This window comes from Cebus imitator, unplaced genomic scaffold, assembly GCF_001604975.1.
Source record: "Cebus imitator isolate Cc_AM_T3 unplaced genomic scaffold, Cebus_imitator-1.0 Scaffold170, whole genome shotgun sequence".
Taxonomy (NCBI): domain Eukaryota; kingdom Metazoa; phylum Chordata; class Mammalia; order Primates; family Cebidae; genus Cebus; species Cebus imitator.
In genome coordinates, this window is record NW_016107485.1 from 3,323,962 (window position 1) to 3,337,518 (window position 13,557).

Consider the following 13,557-nt stretch of genomic DNA (forward strand, 5'->3'; position numbering starts at 1 on the left):
AAAAAAAAAAAAAAAAAAAAAAAGAAGACAAAGGCAAAAAAGCTAGTCCCTAACGGTGAATCAAAAGAACTGGAAAGGTCCCAGCAGGTTAGACTTTTCAAACACGTGGTCTCTAAAGAAAACACTAGGTTCAGGAATGATCTGTTTGCACTGTGCACATGCTCGCGCTCGCTCTCTCTCTCTCTCTCTCTCTCTCTCTCTCTCTCTATATATATATATATATATATAAAACTTTTTTTTAGATGGAGTCTTGCTCTGTCTCACTGCAACCTCTGCCTCCTGGGTTCAAGTGAATCTCCTGCCTCAGCTTCCTGAGTAGCTGGGATTACAGGCACGTGCTTTCATGTCCAGCTCAGGCCAGAGTGCAGTGAAGTGATCTTGGTTCACTGAAACCTCCACCTCTCAGGTTCATGCGATTCTCCTGCCTCAGCCTCCTGAGTAGCTGGGACTATAGGTGTACACCACCATACCCAGCTAATTTCTGTATTTTTAGTAGACATGGGGTTTCACCATGTTGGCCAGGCTGGTCTCCATCTCTTGATCTCATGATCCCCCTGCCTTGGACTCCCAAAGTGCTGGGATTACAGGCGTGAGCCACCGCGCCTGGCTGATTTACTCTGTATTTTCAATATTTGAAATATCTAAACTTCCTTAGTGCGTAAGCTGATGTGGTTTCTGTGTGTTGTTTCTTCTAAAACCATAATTTGTTTACATCCAAAAAAACATAGTGGCATTCCTTCCAAACTGCCTCAAGAGCAAAGCCAGACATTTTTAAAATGCAAACAAAAAAGGTACCATGAATATACATTGTTGTCTCTGCAAATAATTCTTTCTTCATACAGAAGGATAAAGCTGTCTGCATGTTTCATTTGCAAAGCCTCTGTGCTTCCAAAGGGCCTCCAAGCAAAGTTTAAAGGAGGTCTCCACTGGGTTTACAAAGGGCCTAGACCCTGAGTGATACATCACAGGACTCAGAGGTCCTCCCCAAACCACGGCAGACACTGCCAGCATTCTGCAGCAGAAAACGCCAGTTCCCCTCCTTTGAAGCCCTCCTTCAAGGCATCACAGTGCCTAAAAGTCTCCCCATCCCCAGGCTGCAGGACGGGTCAGCCACTCTGGCTTTTCTTCTCCACTGGCGGAGGGGAGGACAAGTAAACAAAGAAGTTGCTACAGCTCAGAGAATTCACAGGCTGATTGCATTTAAAGCCCTCCCCAATTGTGAGATGTTAGGCATTCTTAGTTTCCTAATGCAGGACATCCAGGCACATGCAAAGCAGGTAGGGAAAATTAAGAGTTCTGTATCAAGTACACTGCTACCTAAAATACAGATACTTATTCTAAAAGGGAGGGGACAGTTCACGGCCCCCTTCCATACCACTCCAAATATTTCTTCTGGAAAAAAAGCTGGCCCAGCAATTTCAGGAAGCTACTGCAAAGCTACCTGGTCTGGGAGAAGTATTTTGTCTGGTTTCTTCCTAGGGCAGAATACCATCATGCCCAAGCACACAAGCTCAGCCACTGAGGCCATCAGGGTCACTTCCTACCTGTGCAGCCTCAGGCAACACAGTCTCTCCACACCAGCTTACAGGGTCTTCATGAAGATGAAATGAGTCAGCACAGGTAATGCACGCAGGGCACTGGGCCTGGGGTTCACCACGGGAAGTACACAGGAGTACTGTCTTTCCCTTCCAAGACGGCAATTCCCACCTCCTCCAACCCAGACTCTTACTTCTTTTCCTTTTCTTCATACCATTTGCCAGCCCCTGGTTCTTTTATTCCCAACCTAACCCACACTGTCATGCATATTCACCAGCATTCTCCAAAGACCTCACCCCCTGGTTATCCCACACTACCTTCCGAAGCCTATCCTCACACAACTTCAGAAAAGGCCCAACCCCAACTGTGTTCTTCACCTTTACTTGTGCGGGGGAAAAAAACCTGCACAGCCACAGATCACTGCAATTACATACAAAGCATCTCTTCTCTCAGTGAAGCCCTTAGAGCTGGTGGCCGGTTCTCTTTGCATGCTTTCTTTTTTTGGGGGTGGGGGTGGCGCTGTTCTACATGTTTTATCTTACTTCAGGTTCCCTTTCCCACTCAGACTTCACCTCCTATTTCTACTTGACAGAAACAGTGAATGCTTCCCAGAACTCCCTCAAACACCCTTCCCTCCATTTCCATATTTACTTTTCCTTCTCTGAGGCTAACCTGTCATCTGCGCAGCAACTCTGTCCTCACGCCTCAGGTCTCTAAGGGGAGATTTTTCTCCCCAGCACATCCTCTCTTCCAGGTACAAGTCAACTAACTTTATCGAATGCTTATAGAGCGCTGGGCTGCAGTCCACAGATGACAGAGGTAGACCTCATCCTCACGCCCTCAATGGTCACCTCTCTGCTAGCTCCTTCCTATTTGTGCTTCAGAATGGAAGCCCAACAAGGGCAGCATTTTTCCATCTACTGTTGCTGCTTTATCCCCAGAGACCAGTATAGCTCTTGGAGCTTATGAGGCATTCCATAATTATTTGCTGAGTTGTTTCATCTTTGATTCACTTATTCATTCAACAAACCCTCACTGAGCATGCTCTGTCAGGAACTGTGCAGGTGCTGGGTGACAGAGGTGAGCACCATGAGTTCCTGCCCGAGAGCTGCTCAATGTATTGCCAGGAAGAGACCCGAAAACCCCATGAGCAGACTTCGCCACGTGACAGCAACAAGCAGGACGAGCAATGTGCTGGGATGCCGGGGCTCACTGGAGCCTGACTCCAGGGCTCCTCAAGGCCAGATCTAACTGCCCTCATATGGGGCTTCCCAAGCAGACTGCTAGGGTGCCGGCCCTAAAATCCTTCCTCTTTGGGTTTCTCTTGCGCCACCCTTTTTCCTGTTCTCACCGTGCTCCTCCGAGCAACTCCTATGGGAGCACTTTCACTCCCATGGCCTAAAGGACCACCTCTTTATGTGAGTAAATGGTTCCCAAGCTCTGCCTTGAACTCCAGGCCCTTATTTCTGCCGCCAAGTTATTTTAAAAGTCTGGCAAATCTAAGCATGTCCAAAGCCAAACACACTGCCTTCTACCCTGCTGTTCACCCCACCACACAGCCCAAACCCCTGCTCTACCCACTGACCCAATTCACAGCATCATCCCTTCACCTACCTAGACCAGGGCTGATCTAGGACCCCTCCTCCCTCTTTCTCAGAAGGAGCTCTAACATCTGGTCTTTCCTTTTTTTTTTTTTTGTTGAGATGGAGCCTCGCTCAGTCGCCCAAGCTGGAGTGCAGTGGCTCAATTTCAGCTCACTGTGGCCTCTGCCTCCCAGGTTTAAGTGATTCTCATGCCTCAGCCTCTGGAGTAGCTGGGACTATAGGTATTCACTACCACGCTTGGCTAATTTTTATATTTTTAGTAGAGATGGGGTTTCACCATGTTGGTCAGGCTGTCTCAAACTCCCAACCTCAGGTGATCCTCCCACCTCGGCTTCCCAAAGTGCTGGGATTACAGATGTGAGCCACTGCACCCAGCCTGGTCTTTCCATCTTTATGGTCACCACTGTAATTTATGTTCTCCACTTGCCCTTCTTGCTTTGACTGCCTTTCCCTTCCACTGCATCCTTAACATGAAATCAGCGGAGTCAAGTTTAGTTTTTAAAACTGCTTTCTATGAGATAAAATCCAAATCTCTGGGCCCGGCACAGTGGCTCACACCTGTAATCCCAGCACTTTGGGAGGCCAAGGTGGGAAAATCACTTGAGGCCAGCAGTTTGAGACCAGCCTAGGCAATAAAGCAAGATCCTATATCTCTAAAAAAAAGTAGGCCAGGCGTGGTGGCTCACGTCTGTAATCCCAGCACTCTGGGAGGCCAAGGCAGGCTGGATCACCTGAGTTCAGGAGTTTGAGACCAGTCTGGCCAAGATGGTGAAACTTGTCTCTACTAAAAATATAAAAATTAGCCAGGCTTGGTGGTAAATGCCTATAGTCCCAGCTACTCGGGAGGCTGAGGCCAAAGAATCACTTGAACCTGGGAGGTGGAGGTTGTAGTGAGCTGAGGTCGTGTCACTGCACTCCAGCCTGGGCAACAGAGTGAGACTCTGTCTCAAAAAATAAATAAAAATAAAAAAATTAGCTGGCCATAATGGCACACATTTGCAGTCTCAGCTACTCAGGAGGCTGAGGCAGGAGGATCACTTAAGCCCAGGAGTTTGAGGTCACAGTGAGCTAATGGTCACACTATTACACTCCAGCCTGAATGACAGAGTGAGACCCTATCTTGTTTTAAAAAATGAAAATAAAACAAATTTCTTAGACTACAAAACTCATCAAACTACAACTCCAAACTACCCTTCCATTCTCCTCCAAAGAGTAACACTTGTGTTCCACTAATATCTCACCATTTCCCACTCTCCCACTCACTCCTTAACTCTTTGTCTTTGTTTATTCTATTTCTTCTGCCTGAAATAGAGCAGGGAAGAGACCTGAGAAATACCCAATTCCAACAGTAACAATGATGAAAACAGTAGCTTAACACTGACCCAAGCAACCTGCTAAACACCTGAAACAAGTTCTCACTGAATTCTCACAATTCCTCTTCAAGGTGGGTACAATTACTATCCCTCATTTTGCCAATGAGAAAGCTGAGGCACACAGATGGCAGAACTGCTCAACACCAGGCTGATCCGACCACACGGCTGTCCTGACTTCAGAACCTCAGTTCTTCACCACTATACCACACCAAGCAACTCTCATTCCCCAATTAAGACCCAGCTCAATGCTTCCTCTTTGGGGGAGACTTTCCCATTCCCTTCCTTTTCTCTCTCTATCCTCTAGGATCCCACAGCACTGTCTTTCTTATGGGCAGCCTCACTGTGTGTCTGTTTACATTACTGGTTGAGTTCCAAAGATAAAAACTAGGTGCTTTTTTTTTTTTTTGAGATGTTGCCTTGCTCTGTCGCCAGGCTGGAGTGCAGTGGTGCAATCTCGGCTCACTGCAACCTCCCCATCCGGGGTGCAAGTTGATTCTCCTGCCTCAGGCTCCCGAATAGCTGGGACTACAGGCGCGCACCACCATGCCCAGCTAATTTTTGTATTTTTCATAGAGACGGGGGGCGGCGGTTTCACTGTGTTGCCCAGGATGGTCCCGATCTCTTGACCTCGTCATCTAGCTGCCTTGGCCTCCCAAAATGCTGGGATTACAGGCATGAGCCACTGCGCCCGGCCAAAAACTAGGTCTTTTTACTGTTGTATTCCCAGCACTATACAGTGCTCAACACATTATATACGTTCAATAAATAGTGATGTAGTAAACACATCCTTCCAATCACACAGGACCTAGATTATACCAAGCTCCAATTCAAGTCTACCCAGCAAGTCCTACACAGCTAACCATAACCTCTCCTCTTCCAAACGCCCTACACAGCTAACCATAACCTCTCCTCTTCTCCCTTCTCTGCCCCAGCACTCTTTGGGGGAAAAAAAGAAGCAGGCCTTGCTAGGACCGCCACTCCCACAACCAGCTGATAGCATTATCACACCAGGGCAGGCCAGGGAGCTGCTGGCCACGGCCCTCCTGATTACAGGAATAAAGTACATCCAAGAAGCACTTTCTCTCCCTGAGACAGGGACCGAGGGGACATTTGATGTGGGGTTGCCAGATTTAAGGTCTTTGTCATTTAAAATGCAACAGTAGATGATGGACATAAAAATTAAAATGCACATAATATGACAGAAAATCTGCCACAGCCATTTTTATAACTCATGAAGAGTCAACAGGCTGGCTAAAATGTATACAAGTAATACAGACATGTAAGTTTTATAACCTACTTGCCATTTTACAGAACCACCATGACTGAATTAGATAAATTTTGCTGTAAATTTTGAGTACTATTCTAGATGCTACAACTGCTCAGCACCTAATTGAATGGGCTTGGTTTTTCTTTTTTTCAGACACTAATGTAGAATGGTTATCTGCTCACAATATATTCAGATGGAACAAAGTAATTTCTTTTTTTGAGATGGAGTCTTACTCTGTCGCCAGGCTGGGGTGCAGTGACGTGATCTCGGCTCACTGCAACCTCTGCCTCCCGGGTTCAAGCAATTTTCCTGCCTCAGCCGCCTAAGTAGCTGGGACTACAGGCTAATTTTTTTGTATTTTAGTGGATGTGGTTTCACCATGCTAGCCAGGATGGTCTCGATCCCCTGACCTTATGATCTGCCCGCCTTGGCCTCCCAAAATGCTAGGATCACAGGCGTGAGCCACTGCGCCTGGCTGGAACAAAGTAATTTTTTAAAAGTATGACTCATGAAATCATCATCATGGCAGTCAATAAATAAGAATGAAGGAAGGTAGTCCCTAAACTTGAAATAAGGTTTATTCCTATGAGTGAGGCTAATAAAACTGGCAAGCACATAGTTAATTGTAATACATGCTAAGGGATGGTCTATAATTAGGATGTGGTTCCCAAATGTCAAACTTTAGCACCTGTGATGATCTATGGGAAAAAGGAAACAATGTAATCATTTTCATAAAGCTTTATTCAATTTAATGAGAAGGCTCTTATTCTGAGATGGCTCATTCTACTTTTTTGTTAAGTTTTTTTTTCTTTGAAATGATGGTAACAAATGGGAAGTTTCAAGCCTTTACTTGGCAAATTTCAAACCAGTAACTCCTGATGGATCCCAATGTGACTTTTTTCAATGTTACAGTTCCCTGAAACCAAAGTCTGGGAGCCACCATATTAAAGAGTTTGAAGAGACAGGGAAACACCCAATTTCAGTTTGCTTGACTAAGACACTGTTTTAGAAAGGGATAATTGAAATAGAAAGCTAATCAAGCATTTCCCCAAATGGATACTAAAGAACAAAAACCTGGCACTTAAGGATTTTATATACACATCACTAAGATTTCCAAGACACATTCCCATCTTAAAGACTCTAAGAACTCCTGTAGCAAGGAAAGGCCAGCTTAATTCAGTTTAATCAGGAAAGAAACATCTTGTTGTTTTTTTTTTTTTTTTTTTTTTTGGGCAGACAAATCTGTTAGTACCCCAACAAACAGTGGGAAATGCTGAACTAATCAAATGTATTAAAGTGTGTCTGGAAACAGAACATATTACTAGTTGAGAGATTTGCCTTCATGAAACCTGGAAGCTGGAAGACAGCACAGCAGTGTTTTCCATCATACTTTTCCAAAAGAGAATACATAATCTGGTAGCTAAAAAGGTGTTTGTCACTTATGTTTCTCTAATATCTGCGGGAGACAGTATACACACGTATTCATTTCTCAATATATCAATAGCCACTTCTCAATATGAATGGCCAATTTGGTTTGATCAGAATGAGATCCCCTGGATGGGAAGACAACACTCTGGGTATCAAAAATATCCATCTTCTACATGCTAAAATACCAAATTAACTTATTTTTTTTTCAAGACAGTCTTGCTCTGTCTGCCTAGGCTGGAGTGCAGTGGGATGATCTCAGCTCACTATAACCTCCCGAGTAGCTGAGATTACAGGCACGCGCCCCCCCGCCCAGCTAATTTTTGTATTTTTAGTAAAGACGGGGTTTCACCCTGTTAGCCAGGCTGGTCTTGAACTCTTAACCTCTCGATCCACAGCCGCGGCCTCCCAAAACACTGGGATTACAGGTGTGAGCCACCATGCCCAGCAACAAATTAACATTTTTTAAAGTCACTAACGAATCTGGTGGATATGATAACTGAGTGGGACTGATAAATGATTCACAGACCAGCAGAAGTGGGAATCATATGCTGAAATGGGGCAACACATGAGTAGTTCCTTCTAAAAGTTTTGAAACCATGGCAAGACAACCTTCAGTGACCATTAAATCAATTTAGTTGGAATTAGCTTGTTAGGGTTTTATTCTGTTGACTATATACACTTAGCAGAAAGTAAATATTTCTGCTTCAGTGTGTATGTTCGTATGTCTAAGGGTATCTCAATGCAAGCTGAATTTTTTTTATAGTAGAGCCAATCAAAAAGTTTAAAAGCCACTGTTCTAAGCTACCTAATTATCCAAATTCAGTTTATAAATAGGAACTTCTTGGCATTAAAAGAACAGCAATTATTTTCTGTAAGCAGAGGAGTAAAGGAAACAACGGCACCAAGAGGCAAGAAATGATCACAGCTTTGCTGCCCCAGGATCCTGGGTAGGGGCACGCCATCACCTGCTAGGTCTCTGGCCTTACTAAGGCATGAAGGGGTGTTATTTATGCTCGCCACCACACAGAGTGGTTTTCCTAAAGGCATAAATGAATAACCAAAATGCATTTTTAAAGAAAAACAAAAATGTAATAAGTCATACTGATTAAACAAACAAAAAACAAGATTATAGCTGATACCCCAAACTCTTCCAGGGCACTTCACACGAAAATATGCTCCTCTATGTCAGCTGAAATGAAATTATGCAGTAACCAAAAACCAGCACTTACTCTCCAGTGTGAACAAAGTTTGGTTCCAAGCAGGATTCAAGATCATTTCTATCTTTACTGGTTATCACTTAGAAAGTCTAGTTGATAGCTGCAAAGCAGTCTCAATCAACGAGATAATTAAATGAAAGTCTGTGAACCTGCTTTTTATAAACTAAAAAGATCCATCCATATTTAGTAAATATATGTTCTATCGGCCCAGGTCAGCAAAAAGTACACAGTGAGTGTGACAATCTGGGGCTAAATGGCCAGGATATCACTCGAGAAAAGTGAGACAAACAAAGTGAGAGACAAGCACAAGACAATTGGCCTGGTGGCACCCTCTCCCACCTCACACCACCACCACACAGGGAGGCTGGGACACTGACTTAAAGCAACCCTAATTTCATCCCCCTCACCTGGAGCCACCACCTTGCTGACTTCAGGGAGTGAAAAAGAAACTCACAAATGGGGACAGGGGCACTCCTACCCTTCCTGCTGTATCTGTTTTTAAGTGTAAGCCTCTGCACCAAGCATTTCAGAAATACGGCACAAACCGGCATGTTTAGGAACTTCTACCAACGTGACATTCTGCTGACTGCAGCTCAAACACTACTTCAAATTTTGGAATCTGTGTACTTTCATAAAAAGTTTGTCTCCTCACATACAAAATTAGATATTTGACCCTTCTCATTCTAAATATTCCACTAGGATAAGCCAACATGTATTCTAAGAAACACTAATCTTGTGAAATGCTTTGTGATGGTGTTAAACCATTTTGGATATTTTCAGAGTGCACATCCACTGTAAAGTAGCCTATTTTAATTTGCATATCCCTCCCTGTGCTGTCCAACAGAGCAGCCACGCGTGGCTAGTGTGCACTTGCAATGACACTAGTGCCACTCGAACTGAATTTTTAAGGATATTTTAATTAAACCTAAAAACTGACACTTATTTCCATTGCTGGAAAACTTTCGGATGTTTGGAAAAACTTGGGTATGTGAATCTACTTTTCCATGAAAAAGTAGTAAATTTTATGAAATCTTAATGCAAATCAAGTATTTCCAATGAAAATTTTATGTCTGAGCTGAAATGTGTTGTAAGAGTAAGATACACACCAGGTTTCAAAGTCTTGCTATGAAGAAAATGTAAAACATTGCATTACTATTTTAAAATCGACTACATGCTGAATTGACAATATTTTACATATATTTGGTTAAATAAAATTGGTATTATTGAAATTAATTTCATATTTCTTTTTTGCTTTTTAAATGTGACTCCTGGAAAATTTAAAATAACACACGTGGCTTACATTCTGTTTCTATTGGATGATGCTGGCGTCACTGAATGACTCTTAAACCTTTCCCACTGGAACACCTCCCAACACCAGGTTTGGGAACATTGCCAAAACCAAATACTCTTCTTCCTGTGCAGCATTTAAACTGCTGACCACACCTGTGATTAAAAAGTTCTTCCCTCATCTTCAGTGACGATGAATGACTGTCCTACAGGGCCACCGTTCTTTTTATCCTTTCCCAGGTCCTCTTTCTCTTCCTGTCCCCAAGGTCTCATTCTGAGTTCTCTTTTCTATTCTTTACACTCCCAGGGTGACCTCATCCACTCCGTTAGCTTCAACTATCACTTCCATGTGGAAGCCTTCCAATTCTTTATCTCCATTTCTAACCTCTTTCTCGAGCTGCAGATCCACATTGCCAGCTGCCTGCTAACCAGTTCCACTGCCCAGTCCCATCAAATTCTCTAATTCAGTAAGTCTGACCTGGTATGCATCATCTTCCTTTCTGTTGAAGATTGCCATTATTCACTTTAAAAACCTGGAGTCCCCCCTGGATGATGATAAGCAAATACTGACTGAACATGAAGGTCTTAATTAGCTCTAACTGAAAAACAAAACAAAACAAAAACACACAAACACAGAAAAACATGGAGTCTCTGGTCCCTTTTCTAGACCCATGGCCCAGCCTTACAGCAGGCCCTTTCATAGCAGTCCTTTTATGCCCAGACTCCTAACTGGCCTGCCTGCCTCTCAATTCTTCCTTTAATCAGTGGCCCCCCACCAACTCCTCCTCTGCACCACTGCCATATCAATATTCTCACTGCATTGCCATCAAATTTTCAACAGGTCCCCACTGTCTACCATAGCAATCCAAGCTACTCAGCAGGCGCTCAGCAATTCTACACATGTGCAACCCCTGAGTCCTCCCTGGACACACCTAGTTCTCCTCCACCTTCCTCTAGCTCGTACAGCCTGCTCTGAGTCTACTCATCACCATTCTGCCCAATCTGTAGGGTTCCACTCAAATACCAGGTCCTTAAGAAAGCTTTCTCTGATCAACACAGTTAAAATCAGCATCTCTCCTCCCTCAAACTCCTTTGGTACTTCTAATAACCACCATGGTAATGAGAGTATATGGCCTTATCTTTACAAAATAGTATCCCCTTAACAGCACTGAACAGCACCTTGCACTGCATAGTACAGGTATGCCATCTTTGGACATTTTATTAAAGAAATCAACTTAAAAAGGAAAATCTTGGTAAATTTGGAACTACTGATGACTCACAAGTCTTTATCTCCAGACTGGATCTGTAATTACTCCAGACTTTCACTTGAATGTCTCAAGATTCAATGATTCCAAAACTGGACTCATAATCTCAACCCCACATCTGTCCCTCATCTAAAGGACCCTAACTCAATGAATGGTAGCATCATCCCCTCAAGAAATCCAGCTAGAGACACAGGTGTTACTTTTACATTTCCCCAATCCTGCCTTCTCATACCCAGTGACCAACTCCTGGGAAATTTTCCTAAATGTCTCTAGAATTCATTCACTTGTAGCCAGCTCTGTTGTCGGTTAAGGCCACCGTTACTTGAGATTACTGCAACATCATCTGGTCTTAACGTGCAATGCCCCCGCCAGTTTCTACAACACACCAGAATCACCTTCCAAAAATCCAATCTGAACAAGGGACTTTCCCGCTTAAAACACGGCTTACACACTCTTCTGCATCTGGTCAAGGCTTAGCTCTTCAGCTTACCTCTCATTTCTCAGATTATTTCTTCCCTCAAGCACATTACACTCCAACCATGTCAAAATACTCTCTATGCTGTTCCCCAAACATGGATAACAAGAGTTATCCACTCTCGCTTTGTGGTCTTTGCACAAGCTGTTATCTCTCTTTGGGCTAGGTGTCCTTCCTCTGTAATCCCCCAACACCCTGAGCGCCAGCCAGCCTCCTTGCATCTATTTTCTAACTTCAGCAGTGGTGTCTGGAGACAATCTTCACACTACCGTTATGCTTGTACTTATCAACACCTGGCATATAAAAGGCACTCAGTAATTATTTGCTGAATGAATGAGTAAACAGATCATCATTTTCTATTTTTAAAAAAACAAATTCTAAGGTCAATGAATGAAAGCCATTTTTCTGTCACCTATATTAATTCAACAGCATTGTATAAAGTGGGCAATGGACCAAATTTTTTATTTTATTTATTGAGTCAAAACGAGTAATAGGCTGGGCGTGGTGGCTTACGCCTGTAATCCAAGCACTTTGGAGGCCAAGGCAGGCAGATCACCTGAGGTTGGGAGCTCAAGACCAGCCTGACCAACATGGTGAAACACCGTCTATAAAAAAAAAATTAAAAAAAAAAAAAACAAAACGAGTAATAATTTGGTTAAATAAACAGAATTTACATGTGTGGGCTCAGAATAAAGTGAGGGAGAAAATGCTGTATTCAATATTTGCTGAGAACCTTCTGATGCAAAGCACAGAATGTATGAAAAACAGCCAAGCAAATGTGGATACATCACAGAGGCAGAGCCTCAAGGAAACTGGAGAGTACGAAGAGACATCAGACCACAGGAATGTAGGGACTTTAATAAATAAATAAAAGGCCCCACGCTTCTCCCGTCCATCATACAGGCTGAAGCTCTGTGCAATCACTGTGCATGCTTCACGATCCTGGTAGCCATGAGAAAGAACAGAGGCATTCTGTGGGGCCATAAAAGCCTTTCTGGTTCATTCAACAAAGGGAGATACAGCAAGAGGAAGGAAGCACTTACTAAACAACAAGACTAGGTGCCCAGCCCTCACATATAGCATTTCCTTTATGCTTCGCAACAATATATTATCCCCACTATGCTGATGAGGAAATGAGCCTGCCGTCGTCACACAACGAGTCCTGGTGACCTTATATACTCACACATTTTCCCTCAACATCTTCTCCTGCCAAGCCCTGTTCTAGATGCTGCGGATACAACAGTGAGAAAACAGATAAGGGCTCTGCTCTCAGGAAAGTGCTAGTATTGTGGAAACAGATGTACCACCATACACAAATACTTTCAGACGGCGATACGATTAAAGAGTGTTAGAAAAGTATAACTGAAGGATGTGATAAAATAACTAGGAAGGCAATTCTAGGTTGCAAAGTTCTCAGAGATAATTCAAAAGATAATTTTGAAGAGAGTGTACAGAGCTAAAGACAATGTTTAATAAAGTGACTCTCAAGTCAAACCTTCAATGGAAGTCTCTAGAACTACCAGAAGCAAAAAATTACCACTCATTCCCTGAATATCAGAAAAGATAACTATGGAGTTATCCCAGTTATAATCTAAAGCAGTAAGTTATATAGTCAGTCACCAGATGGCAAATACTTCCACATGAACCAAGATACTGAGGGCAACAGGCCAACCAAATTAATTCCCAGCACCTACATCAGTGCATAATATATTATTGCTGAATAAAGATATGATGGAAAGAAGAAAAGAAAACAATGTTAAGATGTCACTGCCATGAGTTAAATAAATCCCTTCTCTGGCCAAGGGGCTTCAATTCACTCCACCCTACCCCCGACACCAGTCTTAACCACAAGAAGCAAATCCACGAACAATACTGTACTGAGAAACAATAAGCATATACGGTCCCTCTCCCCAGCCACCAGAAAGAAACCCCATCTTCAAATCACAAGTTCCACTTAAAGAAGTCTAATATCCAGGCCGGGCGCGGTGGCTCAAGCCTGTAATCCCAGCACTTTGGGAGGTCAAGGCGGGTGGATCACGAGGTCAAGAGATCGAGACCATCCTGGTCAACATGGTGAAACCCCGTCTCTACTAAAAATACAAAAA

At 43.4% G+C, this 13,557-nt stretch overlaps 1 protein-coding gene and 1 non-coding gene across 8 annotated transcripts in view; one reads left to right on the plus strand and one right to left on the minus strand.

Annotated features, from left to right (window-relative positions):
* The window catches only part of TNRC6B (trinucleotide repeat containing adaptor 6B), a 266,719-nt gene that overhangs the window by 123,301 nt on the left and 129,861 nt on the right, over positions 1-13,557 (minus strand). The gene's annotated exons all lie outside the window — the stretch shown is intronic.
* Positions 10,257-10,317, plus strand: LOC119473624. The gene has a single exon (XR_005202829.1). It is a non-coding gene; the product is annotated as a small nucleolar RNA SNORD44 (small nucleolar RNA).